Raw genomic sequence first — 23,719 nt, 5'->3', positions numbered from 1 at the left:
TTACATGGACTGAGGCTGTGAGGGAGTTCACAGGAATGAAATTTATCAGTCAGTTTTCAATCCTCAGAGCAGAGTTTCCACACCGTAAGTTATAAATGGGCATGGGGGTGCCAGAGGTGGATGGACAGGGCCTGGGGTGGCGGCGGGGAGTGTTGGGTGGCAAAAAAATCAGGAAAGGATTGAAATAAATTACTTTAGCATACTCTAAGTATGTACTGGAAATATTATTTTTCTTGGCAGTAGAACCCACTCTCTAGAAAGAAACAAGCTTTTGTTGGAAGACTGCTCTGATGAACTCTTCTGAGGCCTGGGCTGAGTAAAAAGGAGGAACATTTTCAGAGGCTGTGTGGAGGGAGAATCAGAGGAGAGAAAGACTTAATGGCTGGGGGCTTAACAGAAACTTCGGGGATAGGAGAAGTGTCGGATAGGGAGGATGGGGACAGCAGCTGGATTGTTGCGGATCGTTGTGGAGTAGGTTACTTGGGAAGTGGGATGAAGTACTTAATTTTGTTTCAAGATAAGCACTGGTGCCTTGGCCGATGTGGCTCCGTGGTTGAGCATTGGCCTATGAACCAGGAGGTCAAGGTTCCGATTCCCAGTCCGGGCACATGCCCGGGTTGTGGGCTCGATCCCCAGTTGGGGGCATGCAGGAGGCAGCCCATCAATGATTCTCTCTCATCATTGATGTTTCTATCTCTCTCTCCCTCTCCCTTTCTCTCTGAAATCAATAAAAATAATATATTTTTTAAAAAGGTAAGCACTGGCGAAGCCAGAAATTGTCCAAAGAGGTACAGTTACACGTAAGTGACAATACATTTAGAACTTGCTAACAAAGATCAGCGGTGCACTATACTGCAGTGCTTCCTAGAATACACGAAGGCAATGTTATGGGAAGGTAAGCCAGACATCTCCCACCCCACTGACCATTTACGGTCAAGTCTAAGATCCCAGAGCACTTGGTATCTTGCTCCCCAGCATATGTTGTCAGTTTGGATCAAATAAACTCATAAAAAACCAGTCTTAGATCCCCGAGCTGTGTTTTCTGAATTAAAATCCTGGTCCCAGGAGAACATGAACACTGGGAGAGGGCTTTGGGAGGCTGTTGTGGTTTGCGAGGCCGACTCAAGGGCTGTGTGAACCATGCAGGATGATTCATGTGTTGTTGGAGGTTAGGGGTGCAGAATATAAATAACTGAAACTGGGTAAGGTTTCCTTTTAAAAAACAGTCTTTGTGTTGACTTTTTCATGTGTCTACATTAAATTTTAATGTGAAATAAGTTATTTGTGCTAAAGAGGGTTACATATTTGTTGAGAATGTTTCTAAACCAACAATCAGCACTTAGTTTTTTAAAAGAACTTTATCTCCATATTTGTGAATGTTTTATAAAACACGTTATTGTGGTATTATATTGTATTGCATATCTAATAATATATTTAAAAGATTAACTATGCATAGAAACTATACATAAAAAAAGATTAACTATGGATAGGAACTATACCCGGAATAAAGCAACCTCTTAAGTTACTAATACAGAAAATAGTGGTATGCATTATTATAAGAATTTAAGAATATATATGAAATATATGTGGTCGATTTTTTTTCCCATTTGAGAAACTCTACCAAGTATTTAGATGTCTGTTGGTAATTTTTAGTCAGGATATGGGCAAGCCAAAAAAGAAAAGCTAAAATCTTCAGGCTGTGGTACTGGCACAAGAACAGACATATAGATCAGTGGAATAGAATAGAGAGTCCAGAAATTAGCCCGAACCAATATGCTCAATTAATTTTTGACAAAGGAGGCATGAACATACAATGGAGCCAAGATAGTCTCTTCAATAAATGGTGTTGGGAAAATTGGACAGACATATGCAAGAAAATGAAACTAGACCACCAACTTACACCATACACAAGAATAAACTCAAAATGGATAAAGGACTTAAATGTACGACAGGAAACCATAAAAATTCTAGAAAAATACAAAGGCAACAAAATCTCAGACATATGCCAAAACAATTTCTTCACTGATACAGCTCCTAGGGCAGTTGAAACTAAAGAGAAAATGAACAAATGGGACTACATCAAAATAAAAAGCTTCTGCACAGCAAAAGAAACCATCAACAAAACAACAAGAAAACCCACCTCGTGGGAAAACATATTTGCCAACGTCATATCTGATAAGGGCTTAATCTCCAAAATTTATAAGGAACTCATACAACTTAACAAAAAGAAGATAAACAATCCAATCAAAAAATGGGCAAAGGATCTAAATAGACACCTTTCAAAAGAGGACATTCAGAAAGCCAAGAGACATATGAAAACATGCTCAAAGTCACTAATCATCCGAGAGATGCAAATCAAAACAACAATGAGGTACCATCTCACACCTGTCAGAATGGCCATCATCAACAAATCAACAAACGACAAGTGCTGGAGAGGATGTGGAGAAAAAGGAACACTTGTGCACTGCTGGTGGGAATGCAGACTGGTGCAGCCACTATGGAAGGCAGTATGGAGGTTCCTCAAAAAATTGGAAATGGAACTCCCGTTTGACCCTGTGATCCCACTTCTAGGAATATATCCCAAGAAACCAGAAACACCAATCAGAAAGGATATATGCACCCAGATGTTCATAGCAGCACAATTCACCATAGCTAAGATCTGGAAACAGCCTAAGTGCCCATCAGTAGATGAATGGATTAGAAAACTGTGGTACATCTACACGATGGAATACTATGCTGCTGTTAAAAAGAAGGAACTCTTACCATTTGCAACAGCATGGATGGAACTGGAGAGCATTATGCTAAGTGAAACAAGCCAGTCAATGAAGGAAAAATACCACATGATCTCACTCTTTCATGGATAATTAAGACCATTACAAACTTTTGAACAATAATAAATACAGTGGTAGAGCTGCCTCAAACCGATTGTCGGACTTCAGTGGTAAGGCCAGGGAGGGTTGGGGGACAGGAGGGAGGGGAGTAAGAGATCAACCGAAGGACTTGTATGCATCCATATAACCATAACTAATGGACATAAGACACTGGGGGGTAAGGGAGGGCAGGGGCTTGTCAAGGGTGGGGGGGAAAAAGGACACTTATGTAATACCCTTTGTAATACTTTTAGCGAAAAAAATAAAATAAAATAAAATCTTCAGGCTGATGTTTGAGTGAGAGGGTGTGTTCTCATGAGCAGGAAACAGTGGGAGCTGCTGCCATGTTCTTAGACATCCTCTCTCCTTGCTAATCAGACAATGAAAACACTTGAGATAATTTTACAGTTAATTCAGGGTAAAATACCTTTCCTTTGATTATCATGTTATTTCAGGTGAAAGTACTTGGTCTGAATTGTTCAGACAATTGCTCTAATTCTCCGTTTGATTTATGCATAGTCATAACCTGTGGGCGTTAATGAGAGTGGGAGTCCAGAGCCCAATCAAGGGTGAGATCAGGAAGAAGGGAGAGGCGGGGAGAGCTCTAAGTGTGCCAAGGGTCAGTGAATAATACTGGTATTGATTTGATTGGGTAGTTTTATTAGCCGCCTTTTCTTTGCCAGACTAATAAAAAGTGACTTATTAGGGTTGTTTTCCAAGTTCTCTTATTTGGATTAGAATAAAAAGAAAAGAGTGTGGACCAAGTTTCATCTTGTTTCTTGCTTTCTGTTAAGTTATATACTCAGCTTAGAAGCGACATACACAGCTCAGGATAAAACTTGAAATAGTAAATGCTGCATAGTCTATGTAATTCAAAGGTATGACCTGTTACTTTACATATAGAAAATAGAACAAGACTCTTGTGAAATATTTTTTCAAGTAAACAGTAAAAATTTTCGAAGCCATTCTTTGTCATTATATTTAAGATCATTAGCCTACAAGGGCATGAACATACACATATATACTAACTTTAAATGGAGCATGTGTATCTTGGAAATGAAGAAAGTTAGAACCTGAGTGTACATAAGTATTTTTAAATGGAAGGGCAAATAGCTTTTCATAGGTAGACCTGATATGAGGTGAGTGAAAAGATCTAGGCTACTTTAGCGAAAGTATCTGATCATCATACCTTGGAGTACACCGGAGTTTTAAGATGGGTGGCTCATTTCACTTGAAAATCCAATAATTTTTTCTGAAGTAGGTGTTGCTATGGTGACAGAATGGCTTAGCAACTGAAGACGAATTTCATTGGTTGAGAGTCTGCAGACTGGCTTGTTGAGTAGCATTAATATGTTGCTTCTGCTCTTTTTTATTGAGGAGACCATCTGGCATTAGCCATATTTAAAGGTACAGTTCTGTTTGAGAAAGAATACCTGGTGACATACACTGAGGTGTTATTTTTAAGTTCTGCAGGCATTAGTTATTTTAACTAATGAGTGACTAAGAGGTTCCACTTCAGATCACTGCCTAGTATAGCCAATTAACTCATAATTCTAGGCTTTGACACTAGGAAATAAAGGGTTGTACTTTTGAGCTTGCTTATATTGTACAAATTTAATAGCCAGATAGACACCTTTACATGATCATGTCAATCTTGATGTGCCTAAAAGAAACCCTCTTCAGGGTGGGAATGGCTGGGGGGTGGGAGTGGGGGAAGGTCAACTGGGGAGAAAGGAGACATGTAAAACTTTAGACATTAAAAAAGAAAGAAAAAAAAGAAACCTTGATAAACTGTTCTCCCACATTATCATGTCCATAAACCATATAGAGATGTATTTTTTAAATAATGATTACAGAGGGTGTTTCCTATATTGAAATATGAATAGTTGCCATTTTTTTCTTTTCACATGTGAGGACGATAAATATCCTGGATTTTCAGGTAAAAAGTGAAAAGTTGTCACCCTAGCTGATTTGGCTCAGTGGATAGAGCATCAGCCTGCAGACTGAAGGGTCCCCGGTTCGATACTGGTCAAGGGCGCATGCTGGGGTTGTGGGCTTAATATCCAATAAGGGTCGTGCAGGAGGCAGTCGATCAATGATTCTCTCTCATCATTGATGTTTCTATCTCTCTCTCTCTCTTCATTCCTCTCTGAAATCAATAAAAAAAATTTTAAAAGTGAAAAGGTATCAATTGCATCTATTATGCAAATGATAACTATCCATTCGAAGTAATAAGTATCTATTGTGTAACTATTAAGAGACATACCCTATTTTGAAGGAGCTTTCAATATAGTAGGGAGGGATAAGATGCATGTATATGATAATGGAGACAGAATATGGCAAGTACTTTAAGGGAAATGCAAAGTGAACTTTGAGATTAAAGAATGGAGGAGGAGCCATTTAATACGATACCAAGAGGTCCCTGTGGAAGAAGTGGTGCCTGATTGGCCTGAATCTTAGGCGGTGAGGATGAAGAAAGGATTTTAGATGAAGCAGTAGCATTCATTAAAGTTATAACACCAACCATAATGTATTCCCAGTGAGTATGGCAGAATTTGAAAAATTGATGGAATATTTTTCTCTAACAAAGTATATTCCCTATTAGTGTTTTATCTGAATTTACCCCTTATCCACTATCTATCTCTATCTCTATCTCTATCTCTATCTCTATCTCTATCTCTATCTCTATCTATCTATCTCTATCTATTGCAAACACTTTCAGGTTTGGTTCCCAGTGGTTGTGTCTACTTTTCTCATTCCATTTGGTTCAATTAAGTATCAGTATGGAGGGCAGACTATTTTCAGAGAGTTGAGTAGATACCAGGGGTTGAAGATACAACCCATAAAGATGGTAGTATTTATTGAGAACTTACTATATGTCAGGCAGTGTTTAATGTTCTCTCCATTCCATAGATGAGGAGAGGCAAGCCAGAAAGGTCAGATGACTTGCTGAAAGTTATCAGTAGCACAGCAGGAATTAAAAAACCTTAGCCGAAACCCATACTGCTCAAATATATCAGAGGTTCTCAAACTTGAGCCTGCATCAGAATCCACCCGGAGGACTTACTGAAACATGAGGTTGCTGGGCCCACCCATGGAGTTTCTGAGTTAACAGCTCTAATGCGGGGCCTGAAAATTTGTGTTTCTAACAAGCTTCCAGGGATGTTGATGCTGCTGGTCCAGGGACCACACTTTGAGAGCCTTTGTAACAAGCTGTGATGCTTCCCCTGTGTGTGGTTCCTGAAACGCAAAGAGCTTTCAGATGAGGTGGAAGGAGACACAAGAGAAAATAACGTAAAGTTAGTAATAATTACAGAGGGCTAAGAGTGCATAGGGAAGAAAACATTACTTCTGACTAGAGGGTTGGAAAAGGTTTCTGTAGGAGACATGGGGATAGATTTGTTTATGGATGATCTCAAGTCTTTACCTCCAATTGATGAAATCACAAAGCAGCAACTTCCCTTCTTATATTTGTTTCGTCACAAACATGCCTAGAGCAGCTAAGCTCCTGAACGCTTGAGCAAGCTCATTGTGGAAAGGTTGGTGGTTCTGAAGTGGTTAATGTGAGGAGTGCAGAGAGAGCTGCCAGACTATGAAACTGAATACAAGAAAGTAATGTGAGTGAGGCTGCTTAGACTCTTCTAAGCACTCTTCTAGCCACGGTCAGTTTCAGGGAATTGATGCCTTTGTATGAGAGACTATAAGTAAATAGTGGACTTAATTTGATGATTCTTTTTGGCCCTGAGTTTTTCAATGTACACGTGAAATCTTGATAAAGAAAATATTGACAATAGCAATATATCACTGCTTTTCTAAGAGGCTGTGAAATCCTGCAACGCATGTGGATGGGCCAGTCACGGTTGAATCGTTTTATACTATAGTTTATTTTGACTTTATGCTCATCCAGTAACCTTCATATTACTGAGTTCTGTAAAATTTCGTTGCAGACTCAGTATTAATGGGATATACATACTCTCAGGATTGTCTACCAGTTGCCCCTCTTTCTGAAGAACTTTTGTCTGTCAACTACCCAAGGCTTTCTAATGAATTAATTTTACAAATCAGAGATTTGAATGGACCAGTCTTGAACTGTATGAACAATTCACTCAGAAGAATAACTTCAGTTTATAAAGGACCAAAAAATAATAATCATTGAGACCCCGAGCTGTGAACTGATCTCTTTCTAATGCAGCCTGATTATTAATGGTCTTATTCACAGCTATGCCCAAAGTAGAAATCACACCATGCTGGGTGAGTAAACCAAAGAGACCAGTAACTCTCTCAGCTGCCAAAGACCCAGCTATTAATGGAGATTTATTTTTATTGCACATTTGGAATGTTGTCATCTCAGAGGTGCTGAAATAGAATCTGTTATACTTAATTTAGGAGACAGAGGTTTTATAAGTTTGCAGCAATTAAAAAAATGAAAACAAAAGATAAAGGGGAGGGGACTGTATTTGTCTTTGTTCCTTTCCCAAAATGGAAAGTAGAATAACTTATTAGAAGATATTTTAAAGTCCTAGCTGAGAGCCTGAGATTAGTTTGGAGAATGGGAAAATCTTGCTCCAAATTAATTTTCTTTTCTTTTATGGTGCCACTATGCTTCTTGTGTGTGCATGTGCACACACTGTGTGTGCGGGGGTCCCCTTTCTGTGGAATATTTTCCCCTTTTTCCTCCTGTGTGGAAAGAAATTATTAAAACAAAAAGGCATTATTGAAAAAAAAATTTGTCTTAGTAACATAAGAGAAGTGCTATTGGTACTTGCTTATTTAAAAAAAATGGGCATTTTGGTAAATTTTCCCCCCTCATTCTTATTCTCCCCCTCCCTTTTCCTCTTTCTCTCCTTCCCCTCTTCCCTGCTTTTACCTCATTCCACTTTCTCCCTTTCCATCTTCCCTTGATCCCTTGTTTAATTTAGTTTATCTCATTCTGTGGCGCTCACAGTCAACCATCTGGTAGAGTACACATGACGTTCTACACAGTTGGTAAATCAGTGCCATATGGATTGCCCAATCATTGGCCAAGAATAGCCTTGACCAATGAATGTAGCGCCCCCTCCTTATTCTTCACTGAACAAAGATGAAAACCAGCTTTCTTCTCTTTTATGGGGGGGTGGGGGTGTGAGTATGGCCACTTGAATTCTAATTCTTTAGAGTAAGCAATGGAAACCTTGAGTTGTGCTTTTCTCATTGAATATCTAGATACCTGTAAGGGCCTGGGCTACATGGCAAACACATTTTGTTCATTTGATCAAATGGTTAATGCAATACTTGTATTCAAAGTGAAGAGAGTGCTCTGTTTTCAGTGAATGTTAAATCGTTTAGTGGATTCTGGTTCTGCTAGATGAAACACTACACCTGTTGCCAATGACTCGAAGTGAAAACCTTGCTTTGCCAGGAGTGGGTATAAGAGCAGTGTGAGGAAGAGAATGGGCCTGAGTGTCTTTACATTCCTCCATGAGAATAAAACTATCTTTTTATGAAAGCACTTTCTGTCCACAAGGGAATAAATTTTTTTTGAATCGTTCATACCTTTTGGTACCACTGGCTGAGCTAATATGTTTTTGAACCTATACCTAAAGGACAACTTTTCCAGTGGACCAGCATCTGTCTACATGTGGAACAGGTTGAGGAGATTTTAGGGGGCATTTGGGCCCCAACCAGTCTAAAAGTTAGGCTTTACAAATGCATTCAACAGAAGAGGTTTTGTTTGAAAGGGTGAAGCACATTATAGAAAAGTTAAGGAAGAAACAGAAGAGAAGAATGTCAACTTTTATGTTTAAAAACAACAACAACAAAAAAAAACCAGATGAGTGGTTAACATAGGGACTGTGAATTTTAAAAACATTTGTTTGGTGGTGAGGAAAATTTTAGACATTAACTATATTTTATAGTTATAGTGACACCTTACAATTACATAATCCTTGTACCCAAACTTCTCAACATGTTCTCTATCTTTTTTAAAATTGAGATATAATTGATATATAACATTCTATAAGTTTAAGGGTTACAGTGGGTTGGTTTGACACCTTTATCTATTGCAATATGATTACCACCCTGGGTTTAGCTAGCACCTCTATCATGTCATATAATTTTCATTTCTTTTTTGTGGTGAAAACATTTAAGATCTAGTCTCCTCACAACTTTGATGTTTATAGTACAACTAGAGGCCCGGTGCACAAAATTCATGCACAGGATGGTGGGGGGTTGTCCCTCAGCGCGGCCAGGACCCTCTCCAATCTGGGACCCCTTAGAAGATGTCCAACTGCTGGTTTTTGGGCCTAAACTGGCAGTCGGACATTCTTCTCGAAATCTGGGCCTGTTGGCTCCTAACCGCTCACCTGCCTGCCTGCCTGATTGCCCCTAACTGCCTCTGCCTGCCAGCCTGATCACCCCCAACTGCCCTCCCCTGCCAGCCTGATGGCCCCCAACTGCCCTCCCCTGCAGGCCATCTTTCAGTGGCCATCTTGTGACAACATCACGGTGGCCATCTTGTGATGGCATTGCATGACGCCACCTAGGCTTTTATTATATAGGATATTGTTGACTATAATCATTGTGCTGTGGAGACTTCTTGGTGGGTCCCTGCCTCTCTCTGCATCTTTATCATATCACTTGCTACTCCCTTCTCCCCGCTCTGAGCTATTGTCCTGCTGAACTTTGGCCATATAGCAAGACATTCTCCCTCGCCTTTTTTCATGTTACAGATGCTGTTTCCTCTGCCTCAAACATCTCTCTTCCCCCACCTCCTCATTTCCCCTCTTACTTTATCTGTCTTTTCAAAGTGGTTAAATCCTATTTCTTATTCAATCTTCATCTAGAGACCACCTCTCCACAGTATAATTGCACGTTCACTACTGTGTTCACTGGGCTGGAAACCCCATGACGATGTGGTCAAAGAGGATTTGGAGGGATAAGGGGGTCACAGTTCTGTCCAGCACCAGCAGGGCATTACAGAATTTGTCATCACATTAATACATTTAATAAATTAACAGACATCTTTTGAACCACTGCTTTGGCTAGATTCTGGGCAGAAGCGTAGTATAATGGAGGGTTTGAGTATAATCAGATAGCTCATAATTGACTTTTAGCTTCATCACTTACTTTTGAGACTTTAAGCCTGTTATTTAACCTTTCTGACCTTGTTTCTTCAAATAAAAAGTGGGGATCACTGCAATGGCTTGGAATTTTTGTGTGGCCAACTGACTTATAAAGAGATAATTATGGCACATGCTGTGTTATGGTATAGGCACTGCCAGAGGAGGGCAACCAGCCCCACCCCAGGGATCACGGAAGAGGCCATCGAAGCCTTTTCTTCTTCCTCAGAGCTTCTGGCATAGACGTGCCTAGAGATGCCTGGAAATTGGCCAGCAGTTCATCTTTCTGAGGAGTATAGTCCAAGATTTTTCTGAGCATGACGATAAAGCAAGTGATCTTCCATTCATCAATATTTTTGAATCTATTCTAAGTTAAATTATTAATAGCATCCGAAGAAATGTTCTATTTTTAATATGGACAAGAATGTTCACATTTTGTTTCAGAAGGATGCTTGTTTATAGCATACTGGGAAATATGTCTTAGTTTTGATATTTTCTCAAAAGATTTATAGATATATTTCAATATAATAGCAAAATATAATCCATGAAAGCTTTAGAATTTTTGAAGCTATGTCATTAACATTTTAAGCTTTTACTGTCTCATTAGTTTTCCTAAAATAACTTGAGGGATGACTACTTTAAGAGAGCCTTCATCTATTAAATCGATCAGATGGATGCATCTTGAAAATAGTTCTGTTTTTAGATAAAATGCATTTTATTCTAAAGAAAGCTTTTTTTATAACAAATAAAAACAAAGCTATGAATTTTAGGAATCTTATAATGAATAGGATGACCTGCTTTAAAAAAGGTTGAATTTAAATAATCTGAGTGTATTTGTACACAACTTAAAGCCAGATGTTTTTTATTTGAAGACCAAATTTTTTTATGTTTCTAAAAATAATTTTTATGTAAGAAAAATAAAAACAGTGATGCAATCAGGAAGCTATGAACATTTTCTTGCATAAATTGTGTGTGTGTAAACAGCCTGAGGAGTATTTCCTTGTAGCCTACCTGGCTCCATCATTATGGTAGTTTGATGAAAATCAATTAGTGTATGCAATATGTCCAAATAAATATTGACCAAGAATAACTTAGATGACGTGTATATATGAAGTGAAGTAATTCGTAAGATGCATCTAGAAATAAAAAAAATGAGCTTAAAAATGACTGCAGGAAGCTGGTTATTTGCTTATGATAATATTTGCATTTTGAAGTGAACTACAGTGACTTTGCAAAGTGCCAGATTGGGAGAGCAGGAAGCCATTAAAAAAAATAATTAAAACTAGAAAATAAGTTTTCCTATAGTTGTCTCATTATTATAAGGAACAAGGCTTTATAGTTGGTAAGTGGCTGGGTCTGAACCCAGATTCTTGAGTCCAAATCCAGGATGATCTCATCTACGATGCACACTCATCCAACAGGGCTCTCTTCAGTTTAAAATATCTCATTATTATAAGTTAATTCCAACTGAATATGTTTAAATGAGACGTCAGTCTAGAATCTTATTTCATTCTTGACCTTGCTGCTCACAAATCACATACAAGCACTATTAGTGGAAATGTTAATAGTGCCAAACTGGAAACCATCTCTGGATCATTGACCTTCTGGTTGGTGGAATAACCTTTGCAGAAAGATTTTCACAGGTTTCCATGGAAGCGAGCCAATCTTCTCCCAATATGAGGGCAGTGGAGGGGATGGGTGTGTCTTCATGACACTTTGTAGGATCCATTTTTCTCTAAGGAACTTTTGTATGAGAACTGACTTGAATTATCTTTTAAAGCTACTGCTACCTGGAGGGTAATTTTAATAAATTCTTTATCGTTTGGATTAAACACAGCAAAATGAAAGCAGCATTCTTCAGGGCCACTGTCACCACAACCTTTAATACCTTCTCAGTATTATTTTCCCTGGTAGTATGTTTTGGGATAATTAACAATGACTAATATTTAAATTTACAACCACGAGTCTAAGCTTATTGGTAAACGTTTATATTCCCTCTTCCTCTTCCTTGTTCCCTATCACCACCTAATTATTTCATAACTCGAAAGTGTGTAATTTCAATTATGTAGAAATGTTTAGATCAAAATTAATACAAATACATTCAGAGAGTGTGACATATGATCTGCTTTGTAAGTAATATTGGAGAACTGAACCAAGCGTCTTTATGCTGTTAAATACAGTCCTCAAAGGAGACAGAGCTTTTTGGTTGGTTGTTTAGTTTTGTTTAGGATCTAGAAGATCCACCCGAAGTAAAGACTAAATATAAACTAGAGGATTTGAACTTGGCTTTGGTTCTCTAGCTCTGGGCATGGCATTAATGTTTTCTTTGAAACTTAGGTGCTGGTCTAGGTGAGAGATGTTTCCGTCTGTACTACCTCAGCTCAGCCACCATCCACACTCCTGTGCCAGCTCACCCATTACTCTACATGGGAGCTGATCAGTGCCTTGAAGTAAGGAAGATGTAAGGAAACTCTCTGGGCTCCTTAGTAAAACTAAGCCCTGCCTTCCACCATTGGTGATGGAGGGAGTAGGTGCATGGGGAGATGTGGTGGTAATGGTTATGGAAATTGGGAAACTGTCCGATTCTGTTTAATTTGGACTTTTTTTTTAAAGAGTCGATTTCCCTAAAAGTCAAATGTAGCCATATAAAAATATTTGGACTAAGTTAAATGTGATTTCCTTGAGATTATTGGGTGACATTTGATTTAAATAGAGCTATTCATTACTGAGCAATCTCCATGGGCCTCCATATGGATTATCTCCTTTAATGAAATAATTTAATAGTGTAGGAATTGTATTTCCATTTTACCAACAAGCAAACAAACTCAAGGAATTAATTAACTTTGGAGTTGCAAACTGACAGCAGAGCTGGTAGCTATTCATTCATTCATGAACAAATATTTATTGGCAGTGTTTTTCATTATTGGTTTTATGTTTTTTGATGGTAACAATTGCTTTTCACTTAGAGCCATGATTTTATTTATTTATTTTATTTTTAAAATTAAAAGAAATTTTCAATTACAGTTTACATTTAGTATTATTTTGTTTTGGTTTTGGGTGTACAGCATAGTGGTTAGACCATCATATACTTTACAGTGTTCTCCCTGATATTCCCAGTACCCACCTGGCACCAGACACAGTTATTGCAATATTACTGACAGTATTTCCTATGCTGTCCTTTAGAGCCATGATTTTAATACAAAAAAAGTTATGTAGAAAAGAGCACTAATTAGGTAGATCACAAGAGTGTACAATTTTACTCATTCAAAGAGTGTGGTTCCTTTTATTATTATAACTTTAATACTTATTTGTCTTTTTGTTTAAAGCCATTGAATCCCCAACCCCTGGAATAGTGCCTGGAACACAGCGGGCATTTAGTAAATAGTTTATAGTGGATGAGAGAAATTAGAACTATAAATCATTTTCTATTCTGTATTAACAAAGTCTGACTTTTTTTTTCTTCGTTTTGTATAAGGGACATTTTATGGAGTGTAAATTATGAAGGACTCGCAGGATCAAATCCATGTACCACTGTTACAGTAACCGCTAGAATTGAATTCCTAGGGGAGCTTAGAGTTTTTTGTCCTCTATCTCTTTACTCTAAAACAAATGACACCAGTGCAGGTAGTCATTTCAAATTAATAGATGCAGGGATTTAATAAATGTTTTGGTATAAAACACAAATATCATCAGCTACACATTTTGTATGAATGAGAACTTAACCCACGGATTGACATTCAAGACCCATTGGGAAAATCAGGAAACACAAGAGTGGGAAGAGCCATCAGATGGGAGTATCTATCCCAAAATGCATGAGCCAGAAGGTGGTGTGGAAAATGCCAGACAGCAGACTGTGCAGAAAAATAAACAAGCCAACCAAAGTCCTATTTGGCCTTAAGTGAGGCAGATGGTGACAGGAAAGATTCAGTGAGGGGTGATTGTGCTAAAATCACCAGACTTTAAAATTATTCATCTGTAGTTTAAGGTTTTTTTTGGAAAATTAAAACACTTTGCTAGTATTACAAGAGAGGGTGATGGTACAGAAACAGAATATTAAGTAAGAGTGTATTTGTGTCAGGATGCTGGAAATGTGAGGTGCATTATTTCATCAGAAGAGAAGTTTGGTTTGCTTAGAGATTGTGACCAAAATGACAAAAAAGTGTTTTTGTTTTGCATAAAAGGAGTTGCATTTGTATTAAATCTGCGCCTTTCACATGTTTTTTTTCTTTCACATTTTTGATGTAAGAAAGAATTCTCCCAAGAATGTTAATAGGTTGCTATGGTAGCAATAATAATTCTCCAACTGAAAGAATGTACGAGACATTCTTCCTTTCCTTTTTTATTGCTAAAGAAAGGTCTTTGAGATGTAGAAAATGAGAAATAACAATGTCGAGGTTTAAGGTAAAGAATTTTAATTTGAAAGTTGAGAAAAAATTATAGCAGAGAAAACTGATCATATGGAATGGCATTAGGGGAATTTGAACAATATTCATTGTAAAGCTTTAAGATAGATGCAGCTGAACATTTAGAATTGGGAGTCATTTTAAAATAAAGGACCTAATTTTCTGTGCTTAAATTTTAATTCAGAACTACTTAGTCCATTTTCTCAAGGCAGTGTCCAGCTTAAGTAATCAAATAAGCCTGGGTTTGTACAGTTCTCTTCTAGACCACTGATGCATTTCTGCTTGAATAGGCCTTTGATTTCATGCATCGGAAATATTAGATGCTTCCCTCTCTTTCTTTGTAAGTAGTTAATAATAATTTAATATGTTGAATTTTTATTTATTTTAGTTTTTATACTCGGATTTTAAATGATACTTAAGCGTAAGTATTGTATTTTAAGCTTAAATGAATAAAGTAAAAGGCTGGGAAGTGAATTGTATGGTGATGCTTCTGCCCTTTTCCTTGAGAACCGAAGACAGAAAATCAAACATATAATGAAAATTTGTTTTATGTTTCAAAACAGTTTTCCAGACAGAGAAACCAGCTTATGTATCCACATAAGTTATTTTATTTAATCCTCACAATAACATTTTCACATAGTTATTATTATCATCCTCATTTTATAATTGGGGAAGCAGAGGATCATATAAACTAAGTCAGTGTCCTGAAGTCACACACCTAATAAGTAACGGCGTCAGGATTTGAACTCAGTTCTGTATGTCTCCCAGCTCTTTCCATTACACCAGTGCTTCTTACATAGGGGAAAGGTTTTTGCACATAAGATTGCTTAATCTCGCCCTAACCGGTTTGGCTCAGTGGAAAAAGTGTCGGCCTGTGGACTAAAGAGTCCCAGGTTCGATTCCAGTCAAGGGCATGTACCTTGGTTGCAGGCACATCCCCTGTGGGGAGTGTGCAGGAGGCAGCTGATGGATGTTTCTCTCTCATCGATGTTTCTAACTCTCTATCCCTCTCCCTTCTTCTCTGTAAAAAACCAATAAAATATATATTTAAAAAAAGAAAAAGATTGCTTAATCCCCTTGTCTGTTAGACTCCTTGTCCTCTGCACCTGTCCAGGGTGGTGCCCAGGCATATCTGTTCTGAAAAGGTTTCAGAGGAGATTTCGATTCTAACCTTTATTTGGGGACTGCTGTGTCCAAAGATTCAAAAACTAACCAACCAAGCCTGCCACCCAGTCTGTTTGGTGCTAGGGAAAGATCTAAACATTATTTTCTGCAAGTTGCCAGTCAATTAATTCAGCTTCCTCCACTGAATAAAATTTTTAAAAATATATGTATTTGTTATACTTGACAGTATTACAGATGTCCCCCATTTCCCCCTTCTTTACCCCTCCGCCCAGCCCCTACCCTCCACTCCTATCCCAGGCCTTCACCACATGAATAATATTTTTATTTGTATTTTATTTTTAAATATATTTTTATTGATTTCGGAAAGGAAGGGAGAGAGAGATAGAAACATCAATGATGAGAGAGAATCATTGACCGGCTGCCTCATGCACATCCCCTACCAGGATTGAACCCGCAACCCGGACATGTGCCCTTGACTGGAATTGAACCTGGGACCCTTCAGTCCGAAGGCCAACGCTCTATCCACTGAGCCAAACCAACTGGAACTGAATAATATTTTTAACCACAGATTTAGGAAGTCTTTTTAAACAGGAATATGAAAGGTTATTTCTGGGAGATAACATATACACATACACACAGTGGTTTCTTTCTTCCTGTGCTTTCATTCTTTTCCCTCATTTCTATGGCTCTGCATGTGTTGGTGCCTTTTAATACATCAAAGGATTAGCCCTAGCCTCCTTCTCATTTTCAGATCTCGCCTTCAGTGATATTCTTTGTTTTGTTATTTCCATCATTCCTGTCTTCTAGGAGGTCTTCAGAATCATTTTATCATGTAACAAAAATGTCTTCTTCTATTTTGACTGAAAATGCATCAAAATGTGAATCTAGGAAAAATGAAAATATTTTATATCTTGTGTTTCTCAGAAAATTCAAGCTGATTTGTTAATATTGATAATATACTTCTCATTATAGTCATTTCTATACAATTGTGTTTTTTCCCCCAGAAAATCACTTTATTGAGGTTTATATATTTATTAATATAATGGGAAATGGCTCTGTTGGGGACTGAGTCATATAGGAAAATTACAGTTCTTAACACTCTGCCTGACTATTACTTATTTCACTTAACTGCCCAAGACTGGTTAAACTAAGCATGATCTTAATGTAGAAACTTATTGGGTGTGCAGTAGTGAAGTCAAAAATACTTTACGATCCCATTCTGCTTTTTTCTATTCCCCCTGTACTGGGATTTTGAGACTTTCCATTGCTCTATTGAAAGATGCTCTTTTAGGACTTACATGCCTGGTTATAGCTCCTTGTCCTCCAGTGAGCAGAGAAGGGACCGAATCCTAATTTTAACGTCCCTTCTGTGGTTGGTCAGCAAACAACCTTTGCTACTATTCTACACTTGAATTTGGCAGTTTAGAGCTCCTGTCCTGTGTGTCTTACCAGAATGGTGAATTTGTTATTATTCTCCAAGTTTGACCAAAGAGCCCCTCACATTTGTCCTTCCTGCTTTTACATACATAGAGGATCCTTGAAGTTTCTTTGTCTTCCTTGATATAGTATAGTCTTTGACCCAGGAAAGGACAATTTGAGTTGTAGTTGTAGAATATTCATTTAAGGTTTAAATTAAGGCTAAATATTTTGTGCTCACATTTTCATCCAGCTTTTAAGTTAATATCTAGTTAATATCCTTTTGATTTAAAGCCCAAGTTATATAAACAGGAAGACATATCTGGACTGCGACTGCTTTCTAAAATTATGTCCTCCCATTTTAATTAATGTGCAATTGTGCATAACATTCCATTTTAACACATATTTTCCGTTTTATTGTTTCTAATCTAATTATTTCTTTTTTTCATTAGTAATTTTGCTAGCGGTTTGTCTAATTCAGCATTTTGCAAGCTGTTCTCAGAATACTAAAAAAAAAAAAAGGCAAATGAGCTTGGGAAATTGTACAAGTACCCTTCTTGAGGACTGCAAGTCAAAGTACATATTAACATAAGAAAAGATCTGAGAAGTTTTAAACTGAAAGGGAAAACATGTGAAGTCTACTTAATGTTTTAAAGAACTTAAAAATAAAGAACTTATTTGTGGAGAGGAAGACTTTTTCTTGGCACAGTTATTGATTTTTTTTTTTTTTTCCTGAACACCAATTTGAGAAGCGCTGGTCTATTTCATCATCTTCATCACTTGAAATAAGGTGCTTTCTTCTTACTTTTTCCCTATATTTTAATTATTCTGTACTTTTTTTATAGGAAACTTTTTATCTTTTTATAATTTAAAAATAGTTTAGTTCATTTATTTTAATATTTAAAAGTGAAAAAAGTTAAAGCTATGACAATGTCTCTTAGTGCACTTTTGACTAATCCTAAAGATTTGGACATTTAGCAACCTCATTATTGCTATTTTATAAAAAGTTTTGTTTTTTTTCTTTAATAGTATATTTTTAAAGAAAACATTAAATTTTCAGTTGTACGCCTCTTTAAAATTAGTGAATTTACAGTTTCATTGTATGGTTACTGAGATTGTGATCTATATTCTTTTATATTTGTAAAATCTACCAAAAATATTTTTTCCAATTTTGTAATTACCCATTATGTTTCATGTGTACATTAGAAGATGAATTCCCTGTTTCTAGATTATTGAGTTTAATATGTACTGAATACTTTTATATTTAAAAAGAAACCTTCACTAACCTTTTTGTCTACTTGCCCTATTATGAAAACAGTTTAGTCTTTTATGTAACTGTGCTTTGCTTATTTTCTACTTATACTTCCATTAAGTTTTTGCTGTATATACTAGTACTAGAGGCCTGTTGCACGAAAAGATTCGGGCAATAGGCCTTCCTTTCCCTTAGCTGCCTACACCGGTTTTCCTCCGGCACTCGGGACCCAGGCCTTCGCTCCGGCCAGAGGCGCCTCCAAGCCTCTCGTGGCTCCGGCAGCCAGAGCCGCCTTCACTCCGCAGCTTTGTGCCTATGTATGCAAATTAACCGCCATCTTTGTTGGCGGTTAATTTGCATATCTCCCTGATTAGCCCATGGGAGGCGTAGCGAAGGTACGGTCAATTTCAATCTTTGTCTGTTATTAGAGGATACTTTTCTTGATGCATTAGAGTTATATAGTCTGTATAACTTTTCAAAATATTACTTATTGCCTTTTAAAAAAGGCAACTGTGTATAAGTAGTTTATGTTTCTTGTTTTATTTTTATTTTATTTTGGGGTTTGTTTGATACGGATGCACATTTTCTGCGGGGTCCTTTTTTTTTGGCTTTTTTCATGTCATTTTTTCTTTTGACGTTATAACATAAAGACAGCCTGGTCTCCCATATACATGCCTTTCTCATTGTATTGGTTTCCTATGGGATTTATGTAACAAATTGCCACAAACTTGGTGGTGTAAAACTGTTGTAATGTACCCCACGAATCGCACAAAGGATGCCCCAAGTTAAGAAGTCAAATTAAAGAGTCATTTATTCAAAAGCCGGTGGCTACGAGGGGGCTTTAGCTCTCCAAATCTCGCAGCCCCGAGTGACTACAGTAGTGAGCTTATAAAGGTAAAAACCACATCCTGCTTGATGTTGGAATGTGGGGCTATCTTGCGAAAGCAGATTGGACAGAAGCAGAATTGAGCAAAGTTAATAATCTCTAAAGGTCATCTACAGTCTCAGTTCCTGGTGCCACTGAGTCAACGGGAAGCAATTTTTTGTGGTTCTGGTCCTCAGGCACAGAAGAATAACCTTTGTGATATGGGCTGGCAACATAATGGGGTGATCTGGGTGAGTTTCCAAGTCTCAGTCTGGAAACTGAGGTAACTACCCTATTGTTAAAGCAAGAAGGTGTGTTTAGGATAGCAGGGTTAAACAACAGTTTTTACCTGGGATGAATGTTCCTATGCTTCATTGCTTCAAAACAACAGAAATTTATTCTGTACAGTTTTGGAGGTCAGGATTTAGAAATTAAGGTGTTGGCAGAGCCGCTGCTCCCTACTGAGAGTGTAGGGCACAATCTCTTCCTCCCTTCTTTGTTTTAGATGGCTGCTGATATTCCTTGGCTTGTGGCCACTGTCAGTCCTGTCTCTGCATTGGTAGTTGCGTTGCCTTCTCTTTTTCTGTTATATGAAATCCCCCTCATTATAATGATACATGCCATTGCATTTAGGATCCACCCAGATAATCCAGCATAATCCCACCCCCCCTTTTTTCTGTATAAGCTAACATTCATAGGTTCCAGGAATTAGAACACTGATATCTGTTAAAGGTCCATTTTTTTTTCAGCCCACCACTGAAAACAGACTCAAAATGGACTCATTTATGCTAAGCCCCATGTCACTAACTTAACCTAATTGCAGTTTTGGCTTTCCCAGAAATAGAATCTTAAACTAGTTAGTCAGGGATCACCTGATCAGCACTAGTGAGGTAATCGACCCCTAAAGGAAAGTAATAGACCCCTAAAGGAAAGTAAGTTTGCAAATGAATAGGCCACTTTTTTGGGGGCTGGTTTAACTTCCTTGTTCTTGCTCCCTTCTGCTTGGAAGTTTTTCATTTGTTCAGCATCTTGGAGCTCCTTTTTGTCTGCTAGGTTGGATGCTGGCTGATTTGGATCAAGTTTTGTTCAAATAAACTCTCAAATTTTTAACATGCTTCAGCTTATTTTTTAACAACACCAATCTTTACTCTGTCTCTTAACCAATCCTATTAGTCTTCTCTCCTTTATTAGTTTTCTTTTTTTTTTTCTTTATTAGTTTTCTATTGCTATATAATGAACCACCCCACAATCCCACAATCTGTAGGCCTGCAATTTGGGCTGGGCTCAGCAAGGATCTTCTGTTAGTCTTGACTAGTTCACTTAGAACAGCGGTTCTCAACCTGTGGGTCACGACCCCTTTGGCAGTCGAATGACCCTTTCACAGGGGTCGCCTAAGACCATCCTGCATATCAGATATTTACATTACGATTCATAATAGTAGCAACATTACAGTTATGAAGTAACAACGAATATAATTTTATGGTTGGGTCACAACATGAGGAACTGTATTTAAAGGGCCAGAAGGTTGAGAACCACTGACTTAGAAGCTGGCTGGTTCAAATGGCTTCCCTTATATCTGACTGTGCAGGCTGTGGTTTCTCAGCAGGCAGAAGGGACTGCACAAGCATGTGAACTCATGGAGTTGTGATTCTTTGAAGGCCAATAATTGAACAATTTCCTGCATCTCCCATTTTTAATACTTTTGGAAATTCAAGTTTATACTAAAGTATTTCCAGAATAAGTATATTGGAAAGATTCTGTGTTCTTTTATTCACACTTTAAAAAGTGTTAAACTCCTCTCAAGTTACCAACACTTCAAGTTTATAAGAAAGATTAAATGTATTTATATGTTTTATATAACATGTAAAAAACAATAATAAGCACCTAGTCCTAGACAATTACAAGGAATTACAAGTCCTTGTTTATGTTGTGCTTGTTTTTGGTTATTTTTTCATGCATAAGATTAATAGGTAAGAAAAATTTTATGTTTTACATTTAATCCCTAGGGAAGTCATAACAACTGGCATGAGGCTACCAGCCATTATTGTGTTGGGAGTAAATTTTATGCATCTGGAGAATTTCTGATTGTTTCAAAGCCAGTTTCAGGTGGCTGCTGATATTTCTTGACTTGTGGCCACTGTCACTCCAGTCTCTGCCTTGGCAGTTGCGTTGAGTGAAAATAGCAAAGAAAAATAGAAATAATGCTATTGCTACTGTGCTCTTTAAAACTAGTCTTTTTAGTTTTCTATCAGTGTTTAATGGCTACAGAAATCACAAAGCCTAGAGGTAGTTTTTATTAAAAAAAAAAATTGCTGCTTGCAAGTAACCATATGTGGCCAAATTGATTACATGAGTTGATGCAATTTTTGGAAGAAGAAATCTTAGTCATACTTTCTACAGAACCTTCTTGTTCTCTGAGAAAAATGTCACTTTGGGAAGTTTGCACAAAAATTTTTAATAGCAATGCAAAACAACATGTGACAAAAAACATAAAAAAACTTTTTTGTCTTAATTCCAAATCTAAGTGCTTATGTGGGATTTCAGAATGATGTTTATAGATATGTTCCCATTTCTGTGACATTTGGAAGGTAACAGACTAAAAGTGTTGCCAATTAATACTTAAGTTTCGTCATTTCTAGCACAGATCCCAAAAGGAAGAAGTTAAGGACTTTCTGAAATTCACAATATGATTAATGGTTGAAACTGCCTGGTAGTAAAATATATAGTTTTCACTCCATGTTAGTGTTTGAAAAAAATGTAGATTTATATGAAAGTGATTTTCATTTATATTTAACATATGCCTTACCAAAAAAAAAAAAAAAATGAAGTTATTTAAGGATACATACTTTTTAGGCCTACTAAGAGAGAGTGAAATTTAGGATGAAGAAGGAACATTTCAGAAAAAGCAAAAAAAACAATCAGAAAAGGATTCAAGTTAAATATCTGGATTTAGTGTGAAGACCCTAAGGTTAAAGAATGCTGGCACAGCCCAGAGGAAGCTGAGAACTGAATGGTACTACAGACAAAGCCTTTGTCGCCATCTCGTTGTTACTGATGCCCTACCAGAAGCAAGTCTGGCCTTGATGGTTGCTCATGACCAGCCCTATGCTCTGGCCTTTTCTAATAAACTTGCCTCCCCTGAATGGAGACTTTGTGATCATTTATTCCAGAGACAGTTCTTCAGCCCCCAGCCCTAGCTCCCTGCTGAGCCCGTTCACTCCAGAATGGCGCCGAGCCATTCCTAGTGAGTTTTCCATGTGTGCCCTGCCTTTCCCCAGCCTCCTGGCTTTCTTGCCTTAGACCGCCTTATCTTGACCTGGGAGCCATATTTGTACCAAGCTTGAGGAGCTGTGTTTTCTCCCTGCCTGTCAATCCTGCTCTGGTAGGACTTCCCTGTCCTAATGTGATAGCTTTGTTTTCCACCATTCAACTTACCTGGGTTGGCTTCAGCATTGGTGTTTGCATCTGCTCCTTACCAGCCTGCTATGGTTTTGGCATGTTCATACTACAAAATCACCCTTGGGGCGGGGGTGGGGTGGGGAGAGAAAGGAAACAACTTGCAGAACTGATTGTCTTTCTGTATAAGAGAGGGAAGAACAAAAGGTAGAGGAGGGGAAATATCTGTTCAGGGCACTAAGGTAAGTACTTTCCATATATTATCTCTGTATTTAATTCCCATAACTCTCCATGAAGCAGGTGTTAATATTTCCCATTAAGTAAGGACACACAGTTAATAATAGGAAGTGTGTTTCTGACAAAGGCCATGCTTTTTCCTCAACATGCTGCTTCCTCACAGGTTTGAAACATCTGAAATGGAAAGGTTCTGCTTTTTCTGTATAACATACCATGGCAGTAACTGGACTTAAGTACTACTGAGGAACTTGGAATTTGGGGTAGAGATATGTGAAAGCTGATTAGATTTTTGTTTGAACATATTAAAATATGATAAAGGGTGATAAAGATCCTGGAGAGTAATAATCATGGATACATATATGAGAAAAGATCTGAAGGGAAGGAAGAATATTGAAAGCTTTACGGAATAAAGTAGACATGTCTATCTGTTGCATAGAGGACACAGGTAACAAAGGCAAGAGAGATGAATATAGTTAAGTAGAAAAAAAACCCATTCCCTTTCTCTTCTGCTTCCCCCACCCCCAAGAACAAAGCAAAACAAAACAAATGAAGCAATCGATGTAAGATAAACATAGATTTTAAGTACTCAAAACTTGGAAGCTGATGGCGCCCATGTTCCTTCATCTCATATTTTGTGAGTAGAGCTATATACAGCTATTGTGTTGTGCACAGAGGATAGTCACATGTTCCTGATGGATTATTCTTATTTGTCTCTAAAGTTCAGGGCCAGTTCCTGTTCTGCCCCATTAAGCCTGTTTATTCTTTTTTGTTTGTTTGTTTTTTGCTTAAGTGGCCCCACCATCTCCCAGCTGTTCCAATCACAAACCTGAGAGTTACTCTAGATGCCTTCTTCTGTCTCACCCCTGTCATATCTCCTTAATATTTCTCACATCTTACCACTGCCTTCCATGATCCCCACCACTCTTCTAGATCAAGCCAACGGCATCTCCTGGCATGGACCACCATAATATCTCTGGTCCCTCCCTCCCTCCCTCCCTCCTTTCCTTTTCCTTTCCTTTCCTTTCCTTCCTTCCTTCCTTCCTTCCTTCCTTCCTTCC

The 23,719-nt window shown here is 37.8% G+C and overlaps 1 protein-coding gene across 1 annotated transcript in view; it reads left to right on the top strand.

Annotated features, from left to right (window-relative positions):
* CPE (carboxypeptidase E) overlaps positions 1-23,719 on the top strand; it is an 85,341-nt gene that overhangs the window by 16,016 nt on the left and 45,606 nt on the right. The window lies entirely within an intron of this gene.

This window comes from Myotis yumanensis, unplaced genomic scaffold (assembly GCF_028538775.1).
Source record: "Myotis yumanensis isolate MYYU_CA2020_CCGP unplaced genomic scaffold, mMyoYum1.0.hap1 SCAF_5, whole genome shotgun sequence".
In the NCBI taxonomy this organism is placed as follows: Eukaryota; Metazoa; Chordata; class Mammalia; order Chiroptera; family Vespertilionidae; genus Myotis; species Myotis yumanensis.
The sequence above is the reverse complement of the archived record's forward strand: the minus strand, read 5'-3'. Positions and strand labels throughout refer to the sequence as shown.